This window comes from Macaca fascicularis, chromosome 1 (genome assembly GCF_037993035.2).
Source record: "Macaca fascicularis isolate 582-1 chromosome 1, T2T-MFA8v1.1".
Classification (NCBI taxonomy): Eukaryota; Metazoa; Chordata; class Mammalia; order Primates; family Cercopithecidae; genus Macaca; species Macaca fascicularis.
The window spans coordinates 126,473,817-126,493,132 of NC_088375.1; the positions used below are offsets into that span (position 1 = coordinate 126,473,817).

The 19,316-nt window shown below is 42.7% G+C and overlaps 1 long non-coding RNA gene across 2 annotated transcripts in view; it reads right to left on the reverse strand.

Moving 5' to 3' along the window:
• LOC135968680 (uncharacterized) overlaps positions 1-1,204 on the reverse strand; it is a 30,785-nt gene extending 29,581 nt beyond the window's left edge. For both annotated transcript variants that reach the window (XR_010583620.1, XR_010583621.1), the window contains exon 1: positions 892-1,204. This is a non-coding gene — a long non-coding RNA (uncharacterized lncRNA). The remainder of the gene's footprint in view (positions 1-891) is intronic.
• Positions 1,205-19,316: the final 18,112 nt, after the last annotated feature.

Here is a 19,316-nt window from a genome sequence, read left to right on the forward strand (position 1 = left end):
CCAAGTCTCACAGACTTGAACCTCAAGCTCCCTCTTGCACAGAGAGAGGCTGTGGTCTCTGTTCATTGCTGTGAAGCAGACTTTAAAGACCAGAGTACCACTAAGTTTTTCCTTTGTTCTACTACTGACTCGTTTCAATTTAGCCAATCATGATTCACTATTTTTCCGGCTGTTGCCACTACTGAGTTTTCTGAATAAACACAGGCAACCAAATTTTAACCACATTGATAAAATACTGCTTTCTTTCTTTTTTTTTTTTTTTTTTTTAATTCTGTAGGCAAAGGGCCATGGCAGTAGTCAGAGGGTTTGACATGCAGATCATGTTTATCCTTTGATCATCTGTCATTTTGTTAGAAGAAAGCATATGCCATCCTTTGCTCTGTTTTTAAAATAGATTCAGAGGAAGTGAGGAATTAATCTTAACCTTAAACACATTGAGCCCAGTATTTCCTATCCAACTGTAGAATGCACTATCTAGTTTCCTACACCTCGCCCTTGCTAAGTTTAGGTTCTTCGGGCCAGCTGTTAAGAAGGAAAAGAAGGGGGAGGGGACGAGTACTTTAGATGGACGAGGCATTACACTGACGATGATCAATCCTGGCTTATTTCCTAACTCCTCCATCCCCCATTCCCCACAGTGACAGAACCAAGCAAGACCAGAGCCAGTGACCCTTGTGATTTTTTGGACATTTGTTCTCAAATGGGATTGGCATGAATCTCTTTCTCACTGTGTTCCACTTTGGCATTATGTGCTGTGCTACTACGAACACTGAAAATTAGCACATCAACAGTGCATATCTTGATCATCTCAGTATTCTCTAGAAAAGCAAAGTTTCACCTTACTTTTTAAGTGTTGTTGCCAAGAAAGGAAGCTGGGTATCATCCACTCACCTCCTCCCCACAGCAGGTGGAGCAGCAGGATGCAGGAGCAGCAGCGTTCAGAGAATTTGTCTTTTACCAATTCTTCTTCATTAGATTAACACTACTCACATGACTGATTTGCGGACAATTCAGTCAACATTCTTCAACTTTTAAGGACAATTAAACATTAGCTCTTGCAGATGGTGGACACTTGGAGTCTATGTGTCTTGATCTTGACACACTCAGTGCTGAACACCCTGACCTGGCTCATGAGGAGGGTTCAAAAAATGCTTCTTGAATTGAACTTGTGTTAGTATCTAAGTCCCCCTTCCCAGTGCATTTCAGTGGAGGGGTTGCTCCTGCCCTGTGTTTTTTCACCCTCTTCAGCCTGCTGCCTACTCATTTCCTATGCCCCTTGCCTGGACACCGCCCTTCCTCTGCCAGAGCAGGCTTCTGCTTTCCACACAAGTACAGACAGAATCAGAGCACACTTGGCAATATCGGCATGCTGCTGGGCCCCACGACACAGAGACACGGTGAAGCCTGGTGACAAGGAAATGAACAATGTAAAGGAAGACTAACTAGGAAAAAACCTGTATCCAATGAAATCAACATTTACATTTTCCCTTTTTAATAAAAATTTTAACACACAACGTAGGAGAGATAAATACAATAAACACTCATGTACCCATCATCCAACTCCAACAACTGTCAACATTTTTGCTAGTTTGTTTTATTTATGAACTCTTCCACTTCTGTGTGCCTGTGAGAGAGAGAAACCAGTGAGACTTTGCCTTTACAGTGTCCTATATATTCCTCTAAAATTTAAGCAAAAATAAAATTTAATAAAGAAAAACGTTATTGTTGAGTCTTTTGTTGTTATGCCCTATTTTTAGGTCCTGGGACTAGAGGTTCCAGAATGTTTCAATTAAATGCTAGTAATGCTGAAAACAGCCTTTTCCAAGGTCTCATGTCCCCTGCATCAGTGGAGTTCAGCCACTTCCTTCTGTTTGGTAGAATTCTTAGACATGTCCCTGGTGGCTGCTGGTGGAGCTCATGCTGCTTTGTTGGTCTGTCTGCTGCTGGCACCCACATGCTGCAAGTACAAGCTTCCTTTGGGCATTTGAGACTATTGGAGCTCAAATTTTTCTTAATTGCTGTATTTTCAATGAATGTCCTTTTGTCGCAGTGCAATGACCCATTTTTTTTTCAACCACAGAGCTGATGGAGCTGGGCTGCCAAGTCACATGGGGGAATGACTCAGAGAAGGGAGTAGTGGGCAGCAGCCCGCACATATTATAACTTGGGCAGTGCTCATTTTTATGGAGCACTTTCATTTGATTTTGTTCTGTTACTGATGCCATTGAGAAAGATGAGGTGATATCATCTGTTTTGATTTACATGCTCATAAAATAATGAAAAATAAAATGAAGTCCAGAAAATTACCAAACCATCTCATGAAAATTACTTCTTGACCAAATGCCATTCCGTGATTCCCATGATTAAGCAATGGGATTTGAATGAATCAGAAGAGAATAAGCCTTGTTTTCATTATATACATGGGGGCATGTTTGCCCCCAGGTCCTTCCCTTGTCCTCTGCAGGCTGTATTTCCCTCACTTCTCTGCCACTTGGCTTCCTGTTGGGTTCAGCTGGTGGCAATATTGAACTACAGGAGAAAGGGGCGAGCCGGATGTATCCATTTCCTATTGTTGCTGTACCAAATTACCACAAACTTAATGGCTTAACACAAATTTATTATCTCATAGTTTTGGCAGTCAGAAGTCAGAAATAAGTCTTATGAGACTAAGAGTATCAGCAGAGCTGCATTCCTTCTGGAGGCTCTGGGGGAGAATCCATTTCCTTTCCTTGTCCAACACCTAAGGGCTGTCTGCATTCCTTGGCTTGTGACCACATCACTCTAACTTCTGCACTGACATCATATTTTCTTCTCTAACTCTGATCCTCCTTCCTCCCCTCTATAAGTACACTTGTGATTACGTTGGCCCCACCCCAAAAATGTGGGATAATCTCCCCCTTGGAAGAGCCTTAACCTAATCACATCTGAAAAGCCCCTTTTGCCATGTAAGATAACCTTTCACAGGTGCCGGAGATTAGAATGTGGCCATCTTGAGGGGGAGATTATCCTCCTTACCACACCAGGTATTTCTCCTCCTCCATGTTTAATGTCACCTGGGCCCTTGGTCTCCGGTAAATCTCCTCCTTTCTTGTCCTTATAGCCTAGGGGTGGCAGTGGCTTCCTACTATTGCCAACCTCTGGGTTGCTTCACTGTTCCCAGTTGGCTAATCTGCTTCTTTTGTAACCTGTGTAACAAATTCCCTGCATCACATTCCCTTTGTTTAAAAGGCTGAAAGCTTTCTGCTTTCCTGGCTTGGCTCTGATGAGATGAGGTGAGGTGATGATGCTGGGATACTGGTGGTCTCCACTGGAGACTGGGGAGGGGAACATGTGGGGCACCTCAGACTGTTGGGAAGTTATGTCAGGATTAGCAGAGGCCCAGCCTTACATTTGACAAGAGCTCTTTCCCTCTCTCGCCCTCTCAGGCCAGGATGTACAAGCAAGTCAGAGCTGTCAGAAGAAGGACCAAGGGTGAACCATCTGAGGTACACCAGGACTCGAATTTAGACCTGTTCAGCATCTTAGTGCAGGTAGAAATAGTTCTCTCACTGAAGATTCTGTACAATGCTAAAAGACAAAGAGAACCTGGCAAAAACATTTGTGGGAAGAGGCGTGACTTCCTGATGGAATACTTGAATTTAAGTTCTTCCATTCACCCTCTGCATGGTCTTGAACAAATCATCTAGTCCTTCAGCCTCGAGTTCTCATATGTACAATCATACTTAACTTAAAGGTTTGATAAAGATTAAATGAAGACTGCATAAAGACTAAATGAAGCAAAGTATGGGGAAGTGCTGAACAAACATACATCTTCTATTGGTTAAGGAATTCTAGAAATACTTATTGAGCACCCAACCATGAGCTGGATACTGTGCTAAGTCCTTGCTGTCCTGGAGTTTTTAGTCTACTGGGAAGACAGGCATTATTCGGAGTCACACTAGTACATCTCCATTACAGACACAGCTTCAAAGGAAAGGCTGTTTGAGGACATATGAAAAAGGAAACCTGACTTTAACCAGAGGCTCAGAAAAGTTCATGTTCCCCTCCCCAATCTCCAGTGGAGACCACCAGTATCCAGGCATCATCCCCTCACCTCATCAGTCGGGGCCAAACCGGGAAAACAGAAAACTTTCAGCCTTTCAAGCAAAGAGAAGGTGATGCAGGGAATTTGTTACACAGGTGACAAAAGAAGCAGATTAGCCAACTGTGGGACAGTGAAGCAACCTAGAAGATGAGCAGGAGTTATCTAGGCAAAGGGATGGGCAACAGCAGGTACAAAGGACGGTTCATGTTGTATTAAAGACCTAAAGGAAGCTGATGTGGCTGGATCCCAAAGAGCAAGAAGAAAGCAGTGCAAGATGAGGCTGACGGGGTGAGCAGTGCCAGACATGCAGGGCTTTGTAGGGAGTGTTGCTTTTGTGCTAAGAGCCAATGGGAGCTGCTGAAGGATTTTAGGGAGTGTGTGTGTGTGTGTGTGTGTGTGTGTGTGTGTGTGTATTGGTGACAGGAGAAGCTCTGTGACTTAGCAGATCACCCCTCTGGCTGCTGCATGGAGAACAGATTGGAGAGGGGTGAGAGGATGAGGGAGACCAGGTGGGAAGGGCTGTCTGTGGCACTGGTTGGAGCCTGGGTGGTAGCTCAAATTAGAGAATGTGGAGGCTGAGGGTGAGGGAGAAGGTTATCTAGGGTGAATGGTGGTGCTGTTCTTAGAGGAAGGGAGCATTGGAGAGGACCTGGATTGGAAAGAGACAGTCATGAATTTGGTGTTGGACATGCTGAGGTTGAGGAGCTTTAGAGATACCCAAGAGGAGATGCTCCATTAGGAGAGGTCTTCCCCGGAGTTAGAACTTTGTACATCATGGGCTTATTCATAATAACTAAATACTTGGGTACAGATGTGATCATCTTCCAGACAAGCTCACGTGTCCCGAAGGCATATTCTGTGCCAGTCACAAGTCTGAGTACTTTATTTGCATTAACTCATTTAGTGTCCATAACTAGCTTTTGAGATATTTCCTCCATTTTGCAGATGAGGAAACTGAGGCAACAGAGAGCTTCCATAACTCACTCCAGGTCAAACCAGGATCCAAACCCAGGCTGGCTCCAGGTCCCACCTCACCACACTGCCTGTCTGTTTCTCTGTCAGGGCTAATAGCTCACTCCTAGGACACAGGCAAGTTCTAATACATGGACTTTGTTGCAGAGCTGTGCCATTCATTTTCAGGGGGTGCAGGAGATGTTGGTGTTTCTGGTTGCCATGGTTTGCATAATATACATTCCTCACCTGCTGGAATCCTACTGCCCTGAGTTGCAGCTGCCAGGAGCTGCAGAATGAACACATGCCAGCAGCAAGGCAAAGCACATGGAGAAGAGAGCAGGAATGAAGAGAGGCACGCAGCGATGATCCTTTCAAGCAAAAACATGTTTGAAATGCCTTCGGGTGACCAGAGGGTTCCATGTCTTTCCACAGGGAGGCTGACCCCACAAACAAGGTAACCACTGTTGATAGTAAAAACTGTGGTAATTAAACTTACAAAGCGGGGATACGTAGTTTTAAAGTTACACAGTGAGCTGTCTGCATTTAACCTGGAGGCTGGGAAAGTTATGTTGCCACAGGGAAAAGTCTCACCAACTTTAAAACCCTAACAATGTGTTAGTGCGACACGACACCTTCAATAGGTGCCTGCCTATAGCTGAGTGGATGTAAGTCCACGCTCCAGAGGGAAGGTGGAGGATGAGCCTAGGGTAAATTATATAAACTGTGAATCAGAGATTCATAGAGACAGGTTCCATAAGTGTAAAGTGCTTTATCATAAGCAAGGTTGTGTCCTTTCCTGGAGTGTTGTTGCAGCTGGTAACCGTTCAGGCAAAGGCAGCTTAATGCCCCATAAAATGATTAGATAAGGATGAAGGTGGGATCAGTTTTGTCAGTCCTGTCGCACAGCTGAAGAACATTAAATACAGCACACGGTGTGCAGGATCCCCTTGCAAAGTATTCCGTTTGCCCCGCACGCTCAGAGATGCATAGTGAGCCGTCTAACTTTACAAGGAACAGAACCGTGTCACCCTTTTCCTGTCTATCACATGCCCTTTATCTTTGCCATTGGCATGTCTCACTGCCTCGCAGCTACCTGCTTTTTTGCCATTGCTGAGCCATTTACTTAAATGATTCCAGGGCCCAGAAGGCAATTGGAACACAGGGAGCTCATTCATTGCAACAAAACTTGAGCACCGCCGGGCGCGATGGCTCAAGCCTGTAATCCCAGCACTTTGGGAGGCCGAGACGGGCAGATCACGAGGTCAGGAGATCGAGACCATCCTGGCTAACACAGTGAAACTCCGTCTCTACTAAAAAAATACAAAAAACTAGCCGGGCGACGTGGCGGGTGCCTGTAGTCCCAGCTACTCGGGAGGCTGAGGCAGGAGAAGGGCGTAAACCCGGGAGGCGGAGCTTGCAGTGAGCTGAGATCCAGCCACTGCACTCCAGCCTGGGCAGCAGAGCGAGACTCCATCTCAAAAACAACAACAACAACAACAACAACAACAACAAACTTGAGCACCTACTATGTGCTCATTACAAGAAGAACTTCAATGAAGAAGGGACAGGTCTGCCTTCCTGGTCTGGGGTCTGGTGGGGGAGATTGTCAGTGACAAACCTAAGGCGCACTGTGACTGGGGACATGACATACTAAGGTGGTGGCATTTGACATGCATCCAGAAAAACAGGTAGAATTCTGAAAGGGGACACCAGAGGAGGTGGATATTCCAGGTAGAGGAAAAAATTCAGTTGGTTTCTGCCTAATATAGGAAAGGTCTTTCTGATAACATGAGCTGTCCCTAGACAAGGTGGGTTGTCTTGTGAATGAGTGAGTTTTGATGGCATTTGCATAAAGAATAGAAGCCCACATGTTAAAGGGACTCCCACTCTGAGATTTGGACTTTATAGACTACAGAAACTTCCCTCTTACTCAAGGTTGTATTTTTCAAGCCCTTCAAATGAATTTTTTTTTCTTCTGAGGATTTTTTAGCTTGCTAAGCAGTTGTTGAAGATAAATATGCAGACAAAGATAATGTAAGGGTTCAAAAGTTTTCTATTCCATATTGGGAGACTACATGGGTATTTAGTATCCTCTAAATATAGTGTTCTATCCTCCTGCTTGGCATGAGAGTAACATCAGGAGAAAGACGGAGATAATATTTAGTTTCTGACATGTAAATAGGATCACGCTGCAGGAGAAAGGCTTTGCTATGTTCCTTTGGCTACTGCTCTCTTGCATATTACAACCAAGCCCGGATGACCTAAACCATAGAGTTCTCTTTGGTGTAGAGAAGATGCTCATTCCGTCTTTAACAGCAAAGCATGGAGACTGCTGCTCAGCAGGTGCAAGGGTATGTATATGACAAAAGGAAGCAAAATAAAAGCTCACTCTCTGCCTCAGAGGAAGTGGGACAGAGAGGAGAGGGGAAGGAGGAAAGTGAAAGAATTAAATGTAGGCCCCAATTTACTGTGCATTTTATAAGTTGAGGGAGCAACCAGCCTCCAGGAAGTTTTTACTCCCCACCTCCAAATCCCATTTGGGAACCCTGGGAGGATGCTTCTGTGCACAGTGGGGCAGCCCAGTGAGTAGGAAGGGGATGCTGAGTGGTCCTATCAGACCCAGAAAAAGGTCTGGTTGTCACTTTCTAGATACCCCTCCATTCCTAAGGTGTTCATACTGAGTTGAAGGCCAGCAAGTCTGTAATAGGGTTTGTCATGGTGGGACAAGGTAATTTGGCAGCAAAGCCACGGACAGGCTGTAGGCCAGGGCTGAATGGGGTCTGTGGCAACTGCGTATGGGTAGTTGGCCATCAGAAGCTGAGGCAAAACCTCAAGGCCTGTTTAGCCAAGGAGGCTCGGGATCGCCGAGCCAAGAGATGAGATTGAGCTAAAGTAGTGGTATTCTGCAGCAGTGGATGCTAGCAAGACAGAGCAGTTTGGGGTTTACTCCAGAGACCAGAGGAGGAGGCCACTACCATGCTTGAGAGCACTTCCTCTTTTTTGCTGCCAAAAGATCATGTCGGATGCCCTGATATACCGAGCTGCCATTCTGATGAGAAAAGTAGTGGAAGGGGAATTATGTGAGAGATTTAACACTTTTATTTAAGAAGACTGAATATTACCTAAATTATGATTGCAGACTAACCTTTAAATCAGATCGAAGAGTAAGTTAAAGTTTGTGATCCCTACTGAACATAATTTTCCATTGAGTGACTAAAGCATAATGAATTTACCTATTTCCCTCTGGCTGAAATAGAAGGTTTTCAATTTTTTTGATTATTAGGAATTTTATATGAGCATCGATGTGCATGTAAACTTGTAGCACACAGTAGTCACTAAATAAATAGTCCATCAGTGAAATTTGAAATGAAATTGTCACTGGAAATGTGGGATGGCTTATGTATGTGATCTGAGCTTCCATATTGCAAGGCAGTACTTTGCTTCTTGTGGCAGAAGAGGAGCCCCTAATAACATGGATTGGTAAGAGAAAGCATAACGGAAGAGATCATACACTGTCTCTGCATTAGAAATCAACAGAAAGTTTGAAGTGTAGGCAAAAGAGAAAAAGAGGGAAAAAGGCAAAGAATGTGGTGGAAGACTACCATCCACATCTGAGAGTGACCATGATACTTTTAGGAATGGAGATGTCTATCACGGAATTTTAAGTTACATGTGATGTGTACCTTGTCATCGACAATCTTTGACAAAGTCTTCTATTCATATAAATACCTCAGAAATGGTTTCATTTTGTTGGTTTGTTAGTTGATAATGGTGAAAATCAGAGAAAAGGCTGAATCCAATATTCAGGTCACTATGATGAGGAATTGGGACCACACAATGTGATGAGCAATCATGATCTCTAAAACAAGTATTTCAGTGTAAGCGACAGCTCAGAGCTGAAAGTGACTATAGGAGGTTCAAATCCCTGAGGCCCCAGGAATTCATCATCCAGTGGAAAAGGAAAAGGGGGCTTCCCCTCACTTGTTTTGGAGAGCCCCCACCCTCCAGTGTCCTCTGTGGCAGAACACACACACCACCCACCTATAGAAGGATAAAAACAATAGCATAGTGGAGAGAACTCATGGGAGAAACTATGGACTGTATGGGAATATAAGTACAATATCTTATATAATTTATTTTTGGTAGCATAACTTAAAAGGCCTTAGACTCAGCCTGGTGGCTCACACCTGTAATCCCAGCACTTTAGGAGGCCTAGGCAAGCAGATTGCTTGAGTTCAGCAGTTCGAGACCAGTCTGGGCAACATGACAAAATCCCTTCTCTACAAAAAATACAAAAATTAGCCAGGTGTGGTGATGCATGCCTGCAGTCCTGGCTACTCAGGAGGTTGAGGTGGGAGAATCATTTGAGCCCAGGAGATTAAGGCTGCAGTGATCATACCACTGCACTCCAGCCTGGGTGACAAAGAGAGACCCTGTCTCAAAAAAAAAAAAAAAAAAAAAAAAAAAAGGAAAGAAAAAAAAAAGTCAATAGGCCAATTAGCTCTTCCAGGACTGCTATTTTCTCCCTATTTCTGTGCCTAGTCTGGGCTAATTTAACCCATTCTCTTCAGGGAAGAGACATATATTTTTTAGAGGTCTTGGGTCTACTTCTTGGTTCTAGATCGAAACTGAACTCATGTATATTCAAATCTCACCAAATTTTCCAGTGTAGAAATTTCCCTTAACAAGTTACTTTCTTTCCCATCACTCACCCTATATTTGACAGAACAGCCCCATGTGTTCTCTATCTTATGCATTCGAGCCTTTCTAGAGGTTTTGTTTTGGTCACTTAACACATCCCTTTTATGGTGGCCCCATGAATCGCCTGGCTGCCCTCTCACCCTCTATTTTCTCACCTTTCTGTTTCCTTTGTGCTTCATTTCCTCTCAGTTTTTCTTAGGCTCTTTGTTCACCATCCTCGAGGCAGGAGGTCAAGTTGGTTCATATCTGTGTTCGTTATCAGCGCAGTAAAGCCTGTAATTGAGCTTACAATCTTCTTCATAGTAAAAATGGCTTACATTGTAGTACGCAAGCATCTGGGGAGACAGATTTCCCTCGAAGCATCTTAAAAATCGAAAAGTAGGGAAGTCATCGCATTCTATGATTAATGGAGTCTGAACAGGGCTGTCAAAGCAGGCTGAAATATTGCCCAAAAGAGAAGATTACAGATTAGCACACAAAAAGTGGTAAGCTTAGTTTTAAAAATGACTAAATTTTATTAACTGCTGACGTTCCTTAAGCAGCATTTCTGGAGCCAGAGTCAACTTCAAATTCCTTTCCTCTTGCCTGAAGCGTCAACTGTACTTGGCAGAGCAGGCTGAGAGTTAAAGCCCCTGCCTCGTCCAGCCAAATGCCTTACCTCTGCCAAAAGCCTGGAGTTGAAAGTAGCCTGACAACTCTACTGCAAGCAATCTGAAGCCTGGCATAATTGTATACCATGGGGCCCTTGGGAGGCTGATGATAAGCCCAATGGCAGACCATCCCTGCCTTCCTAAAGGGGGAGCGTAGAAAGAAAGAATATGTAAAGAGAGGTGGGAAAGGAAAACAGAAGTATAAGCCCTCCTTGTTGCTTTCACCTTCAGAAATCAGAGCTTGGTGGATGTTTGGAGGGTGGGAGTGGATAGGTGGACAGAGAAAACCCACAATGACTCTGTAGAGCAAGAATCCATAGGAAATTTTCTTGCACTGAGACACCTCTGCTATGTTACATTCAAAGGAGTGTTGCTCAACTGGTGAACTTTTTTCCTTTCCTTCTTTTTTCTATCCCAGTGCCCCATATGTTTAGTGAATGGAATGAAACCTTTTTATTTCACTGTACTTTAGTGTTTTAGGTAATGTTTAACATCTGATGATAATAAGATCAAGCTGTAGACGGACAGAACATGATACATTAGTAATCTCTTTTATAGCACACAGCAACTCATGTTATCACAACCACCAGTTGTGAGGTAAACAGGGCAGATATTATTCCATTCCATTCTACAGATGAGGAAACTGAGGCCCAGTGACTCACTTGCTCAAGTTTAAACAACCGCAAGCAGTGAAATTGAGGCTCATATTTTCAGATTTGGAAGCACTTGCTTTTTCTATTGTTAAATCTCTGTTCACATAGGCTTTTAGCTCCTTGTAACAAGGATTTAATCATATGAACTCTTTTCTTAATCTTAGTTTGTCTTAGTGTAGAATGTATACATGCTTGGATTTTTTTTTTCCTGTGAATGTGAAATTGGCATTCAGCAATTATTTAATAAACATGGCAAAGATCTGTTAGGGTCGGACATTAAGCTTAACCCTGGAACTACTAAAGACCAAAAAGATGCAGCCTCTGACATGAATTTTGTTTATCCTAGAAGATATGGCCATAGAAATTATAAAATAATTCAGTGGTTACCTTAGACATATATAAACAAGAAGATGTGGAAACATTGAAGATACAGCATCTAGTTCTGCTTGCGAGACTGGAAAGTGGAGGTGTATCAGCACTTTGTCTTCAAGAAGGAGAGAGGTCTACCAGGCAAAGGAGGGAAAAAGTATTATATTCCAGGGAAAGGACCCAGCATATGCATAACACAAAGTGAGCAATGGGCACGGTGGGTCTGGAGCATGGTGTATGTGGTAGGGAGCAGAGGCTGGATAGGGGCTGGCTTGTAAGTTCTCTGTAGACCAAGCTAAGCAATGTGTTTTTATCACATAGGTAAGAGAGGACCCCCAGAGGATTGTAAACAGGTAATTTGACATATAGAGGAAGAGTCAACAAAAGGAGTACTTTGATATAAACCTTTTGGAACTCAGTGTTAACTTGGAAAATGAGTTTTCATACATCTGGAGGAATGGTTCTCAAACTTCAGTGTGCACCAGAGTTACCTGGAGTGTTGCTGAAACACAGATTGCTGGACCCTGTCCCAGAATTTCTGATTCAGCAATGCTGGGGTGGGGTTGGAGAATTTGCATACCTAACAAGCTCCCAGGTGATGCTGATGCTGCCAGCCCAGGGTCATATTTTGAGAACTACTGCTCTAGAGCTTTTGGGAAGGCCTCTGCCTGAACAGGACATAGAAAGAAAAGCTCTAATTTATTAATAAAGCAAACTTGAAACAAAAGGTTTCAGACATTTGAGATCCGATAAAGGTTTTCTTTAAAAAGTCTTGACAGGCCAGGCGCAGTGGCTCAAGCCTGTAATCCCAGCACTTTGGGAGGCCGAGACGGGCGGATCACGAGGTCAGGAGATGGAGACCATCCTGGCTAACACGGTGAAACCCCGTCTCTACTAAAAAAAATACAAAAAACTAGCCGGGCGAGGTGGCGGGCGCCTGTAGTCCCAGCTACTCGGGAGGCTGAGGCAGGAGAATGGCATAAATCTGGGAGGCGGAGCTTGCAGTGAGCTGAGGTCCGGCCACTGCACTCCAGCCTTGGGCGACAGAGCGAGACTCCGTCTCAAAAAAAAAAAAAAAAGTCTTAACAAAGGGTTGTAATCATCATCTAATAATATGAAAAATGTATGTATTTGTGAGGCACTGTGCTAAAAGCTGTGCATGGGAAGCTAACTGGCCATGACTCGTCACTCAGGGGTTCCTGATCATGCTCTGGGGATGGTCGGGACAGATAACTGGCCATGCTGCATTTTACGTCTAGTGGGGCTTCTACTGTTTTTGTTCCAGAAAAGACAGAAAACAACTGCTGCTGAGACAGAAGTGGTCATGCATTCTAAGATTTTCACCAAAATTATTCTGTCGTGTTGGTACAATTTTGGGAGAAGGGAGGAAGTATGCAGCAATCACGGACCATCTCATTATGTGACCAAATCGTCTCATGACCGAGAATCATCTGACAATTAATTGGGTGGAAACAGAAAGAATACCAGGAGCTGAGTAAAAATAGGAACACCGTCTGGAGTGGGGAACGGAATCATGTCATGAATGTAAGACAATGTAGGGCCCTTTGTTTGTTTGTAAAGTAGATGTCTCTCTAGAATCGTCTCTTTAAACCCCTTCTCTAGGATGTAGCATCCTTTGTGTTGGCTGTAGGCAGCCTCTGAACGTGACATCTGTGGGTTTCAGCCAAGCCTTCCAACATCAGCCGTGACTGACCCTCTCTGACCTTCAGTCTGTACTCCCATTCTGGGGAGTCTGTTTCATGAAATATTGATAGAGGCGTTTACTCCAGAGCAATGTTTACAGAATGAATGATGTTTCTTTGACATGTTAAGCCGTCTTCCTGCTTTAAAAGTTGTGAGGCAAAAAATAGAAAATAAAAAGGAACTGTTCTTAGGAAGAATACTCACTTGATTGGTACTCGTGCTGAAATATGCAAGATAGATTTCAGACCTCTTTTCTGGTAAGTAGTACTAAACCAGCACTCCCCAATATAACACCCCAAAGCTCTGGCCTGGGCTGAGTGTTCTATTTTCACTACATAGGAAGACACCATTTTTCCCCTGCATTATAGTCCGCTAATATCTAATGCATCTGTCCCTGTTCCCCCTTGTCTCCATTCCATGCTTTTTAGAGCAGTGGGTTTCCCCTGGTGTGCTCAGGCATACAGGTGGTCTGAAACCCATTATGGGCATAAAGCCACATTTTGATTAGCAGATGAAAATAATTCTGGCTACAACTAAGTACAATGGTAACAACAGCAGCAGCAGCAGCAACAACAACAACTAACATTTATATAACCTTTACTGGGTGCCAGGCACTGCTCTAAGCACTTAGCCTAGATTAATGTATGAAATCCTCATAAGGGACCTAACAGAATACATTCTGTTGTTGGTCCCATTTTCAGATGAGAAAACTGAGGTGGCACAGAGAGGGCAACTAACTTGCCTAAGGGTCCAGGAAGAGTAAGTTGGAGGGCCCAGCTTCAGAATTTGTGCTCTGGAGGCATTCTTTGAAATAAATGCTCTTTCATCTCCATGTTCACTGAGTCAATTGCAGTTCATCCTTCAAAGTCCAGCTCAACTGTCTTCTTCTTTGCAACTTTCCCTGCTTCCTTCAACTTCTCTCCAGAAGAAGGAATTGATCCTGTATCTGTGCTCTCAAAGCACTTCATATACACGCTGATCATATGCTTATCCCACCACCGATGTTGTTGATGCATTTATCTTTCTGCTAGTTTGGGAGCTCCACAAGCCTGTGATTTATTCACGCCTATGTCCTTCCATCTCCTATAAGGTCTAAAGGACCGGTGATATGTAATTTCTGTTGTTGAGTTGGAAGTAGAAATTATTATCTTTTATGTATACTTTTTAGAAGTAAATTATATCTCATTTCAAACATATTTTGAAATCTGACCATTTGAATTCCGAATTCTATTTCATGCAGTTATGCAAAAAATATTAACAGAATGCCTAAGATATTGTTGGATGCTGTGCTAGGTCTAGGGATACAACAGGGAACAAGGCAGACAGAGTCCCTGCCTTACAGGCCACAGAGATTGGTGAGGGAGGACTATGGTGCCAAGTACTGAATATGATAATAACACATAGTTTAGGAAATAGCCTGACCTGAAAGGCTGAAAAGGTTTCCCTGAGTTAATGACATCTAAACAGAGAACAAAGAGTGACTAACTATTAGTCAAGTGAAGAATGAAGAGAATTATATTTTGAGCTCTGATTTGCCTATAAAAAGGCAACATTCTCACCCATTCTGCAGATCCTAATAGTTTTTCAAGCTTCAGATAAAATTCTGCTTTCTCCAAGTACTTTATCTGAATATTTTAGCTTTATAACATCTTTTCTTTTAACAACTACCTTTGATAATGTTTTAAAAGAAGTGTGAACCTCAGAAATGTGTCCCACATTGGAAACACTGAGTTATTTCACTGAATCTTGAAAACAACCTTATGAGTTAATCATTAATATCTTGCCTTTCCAGATGATAAAACTGAGGCTTACTGAGCTTGAATGCTTTTCCTAATAACTCATAGCTAGTGAGAGCTAAGGGAAGAGTTGGATTTCAAATGTAGGTCTGTTTGCCTGGATTTAATCTTCACAACCATTCTAATAGGTATTATCAGTCCCATTTTACAGATGGAGAAACTGAGAGCCAAAGGACAACTGACTCAAGGTCACAAAGCTCCGGGATGTGGCAGTATCTAGATTCCAATTCATGTTTGTTGGGGTCCAGAGACTGTGCTTTGAGAGGCTAATACTAAGACAGGAAGTATTTCCAAAGCCTCCCTCTCATCTGAGCCCATGCAGTGCCTCTGTGATTCCTATCCTGAGGCACGTTGCGGCTCCAGAGACTCCAGACTCACTACTCCAAGTTGGCCCTCCACGGACCAGCAGCATTCTCGTTATCTGGGTGCTTATTAGCAAAGCAGAGTGTCAGGCCTTACCCTAGGCCTACTAGTTCCAAATGTGTATTGTAACAAGATTGCCAGATTATCCTAGACAATTCACATTACAGTTGGAGAATCTCATCCAGAGATGAGATTGTGCCCTAGAATCATTCTTGCAGTTATAAACCATGAAATACGGACCTTCGGGCTTAGAGCCAGCACCAGTCCAGTTTTGAGACTCTCATCTTTCAGGGAGAGACCCAGGGCTCCGGATTGAGCTGGTCTTCCTTATTGACATCCAGAAGGTCCTGGGTACCTGTGGAGACTGAGTTCATAGTTGGGATCTTTGGTCTGGTGTCCAAAATACAAAAGGCCCCTCTAAGGTTACTATTCCCCAGGAGCTGAAATTTTTTGCTGTGGGCTTTAAGTTACAGATTGCAATAAAAGACATACAAAATTACATGATGATTTATAGCATTCTTGTGAGGAATAAGGTGATAAATACCCTTCCCAAATTATAGAAAGACCTGGGAGAGCCAAATGACATTTCCCATAAAACCTTGCAAATTTGTGGTAAATCTGTAATTATGATCCTGTTCATGTGACCCCCTTGTCTGCCTTCTAGCCAATACAAGTCTATAGTAACATTACTGTGTTTTCCTTAAATCTGTCATCTTTATCTTTATAGTTGACCATTCTCTCTTTTGTTATATATTCATTCATTCATGAACACTTGTTGAATGCCTACTTTGTGCTGGTACTTTGTGCCAGGTACTTTCCTACTCTGTGAACAGGTAACAAAACTTTACTAAAGTTTTAGTAAAACTTTCTTGTCCTAAGAAAATTATATTTTTTTAGTGGTCACTATAGCAAAGACTTCAAAGACTGAACAATTGCTACATGGAGAGGTAACTGGATGATTTAACTTACACTTTTAAAAAAAATATTGATCCTGGGCCAACATTTATTTCAAGTTTAAGTCCAGACCCCAGCTCTGTTGCTCTGGGCAACAGAGCAAGACCACATCTCTACCAAAAAAAAAAAAAAAAATTAGCCGGGTGTGGTGGTACATGCCTATAGTTCCAGCTACGTGGGAGGCTGGAGTGGGAGGATCACCTGAGCCCAGGAATTCAAGGCTCCAGTGAGCTGTGTTGCACCCCAGCCTGTGTGAAAGGGCGAGGGGTGAGACCCTGTCTCTAAGTATACACACACACATATATATAAAAATATATGTATATATGAGAGGGGTTCATTTCTTTTTTAATTGGAGGCAAAGAACTTCAAAAATAGTGATGCTTATGGCACTGTGTATATTAGTATTTCCTGCTGGATGTAGTATAAGCAAGAGAGATAAAAATTACATTAAATAAAGCAAAGTCCTAGAGACCAGATTGCCCTTTTTTCTGCTTTGATCAGATTTTCAGTCTAATTCTCCCTAATGAGAACCTGTCCCATTTAGGAGTCATGGTGTTGAGTGTGTGTGTGTGTGTGTGTGTGTGTGTGTGAGAGAGAGAGAGAGAGAGAGAGAGACAGAGACAGACAGTGTATGTGTGTGTGCACATGTGCTCATAAGTCTGTATGAAAGCCAAAACTGTCTAAGTGGTTTGTTTTTATTTCTATTCCTTGTGGGAAACAGACTAACTTCCAGCCTCGAGTGCCAGAACTGACAGCAGGTATTTAGCATTCATTTATTTCTCTCCAAAATTTAGTCTATAGGGATGAAAACTGTGGTTGTAACATTTAACAGTTTAAGTGCACTATCCCTGTGCCAACTAATACGACAGAAGGGCTTTTCTAGGATACATCAGGGAGGCATGAGGTCCAGAAGCGCTTTTCTTCCTTGTTAAAATTAGATTATAACTAACTTAAGAGTTTGGGTGACTTTGAGTTTTCTAAATTGGCAAGATCTATGACTCTGAAAAGACAGCTCAGGGACTGTCTATGCAGTCTGTCTACGAGTTGTTTACACAGCAAGCAAGCAAACATGGAAATAATAAGTTGGTTTGCAATTTGAGCTGTGCTAAGTTTGTTTTGTTTGTTGAGGACAACTCCACCCATGGTGGAGGGGCCCTTTGAGCTGAAAGTTACAGGATGAGTCTAACTTTGCTAGTCCAAACAAAATCCTTTTCTCATTAGGTGACTCTACTATGGTGGAAATCATGCCACATCAGTACATCCTTGTATCGGGCTTTCTTTTACTCTCAGCAAAACATCTCTGCTGCCCTTATAGAGACCCTTGATGAGTAATTTCTTTCTTTAGAGAGTCAGGAGAGTATAGCAAAGTAGTGGTCAAAAGGATAGACTTGGAAGTCAGAGAGGCTGGGAATCATATATAGCTTTACCCCTTATGTCTCCGTGACTTTAGGAAATTGGTTTAACCTGTCAAAGCCTCATTTTCCTCCTATAGGATAATAACATATATCCCATGGGATTAGTGTAAAAGGTTTGTGAGATAAGAAATGGAAAGGATTTAGCCTACTGGTACCTAGAAAGCCTCAATAAATGCAGTTATTATTATTCACATATGAATTCAGATACAAAATGTCCTCTCTACCTACTTCTCTAAGCACTTGGTAGAGATGCAAGGAACCACCTTCAAGAACAGCCCATTCTTGCCTAGCTTGTAGCCACCGGTTGGTTGATAAGATGTACCTGAATTTAATGGTTTCTAATTTTAGTACGTAGTTGGAGATTTAAACTTTAGAATTTTAACAAATTGGATCATTTTGCAATAATTCAATTTATACCACATGGACAAAATCAGAAACAGATTTGCTAAGTAATCAAAGCAAACATATGTAGCTCATCATATCATCACAAATGGGCTACATCAATGTAAGCTGAGCTGTTGGCAATTCTCATCACTTGGGGAGTTGGTAACTGATTGATGGCCAAGGGTAACAAGTCTGTGTTTCAGTCCAATTCTTTAGCCTCTTGGCCTTTGGTCAACTTCTTTTTGTATTTGCCATGTTATCCTTATTGATTTCACTCACTGAATTGATGATCACCTGTTACAGTAGCAGCAACAGATATTCTCTCCTTATTGCACAAACCTCATAAACAGCTTCATTCATTCATATCCTCATTCAACCACTATTTAAATATTGAATATATTAAAAATACCTACTACAGGGGAAGCAGATAGTTCCTTGCCCTTAAAAGGTTCACAGTTTGGTGGAAAAACATATTTAATGAAAGCTATCCAGCAGTTATAACACAGTGTGGTGAGTGCTCTAATAGGGGTGAGCAAGAGGTGCTGATGGAGAGAAGAGGGACACCTTACATGGCCTGAGAAATCAGGAAAGCTTCCCTGGCAGCATTGAAGAAAGGAGGAATAAGGACCAACCTGGCAATGGAAAAACAAGGACATTCCAGGCAAAAGGAACAACATGGGTAGTAGAGGTTTGGAGTCAAAGGAATTTTGACCTATACATGAATAGAAAGTAAGTTGACCTCATTGACATGTGGCATGTGCAGAGGAATGGTGTGACTTGTGCATGGAGAGGTAGGCCCAGGAGAGACTGGAACACACTAAGTTTTAACTTTATACGAAAGGCGATAAGACCCTTCTGAAGGATGAGAGAAGGAATCCGTTTTCTGTTTGGGAAAGATCACTCTGGCAGCAGTGAGAAAAATGAAATAGATGGGAGCAAGACTGAAAGGAAGGAGAGAAGTTGCAATCATTCAGATAAGGAAATAGGAAGACCTGAGGGCAATAGGGAGTGAGAGGCAGGGAAGGTTCGAGAAGAGGGAGAATGCACTGAGCTTGCTAAGTAAATGCTGGTGGATCACAATGCCATCAAACAAGAATGAAAACAAGAGGCACATTTGGGGCAGGGAGAGAAAAGGCAGGATTGCCATTTATTTCCTTCCCAACTTTGTTTTCATGATGCTGTTATCTCTTTTTTTCGCTTTTCTCCTTGAATAGACTTTCCTTTCTCTACTCTGTGTGCAAAAGATTAGTGTAATGGAAAGAACATGAGATTTGGATTGAGATAAATCT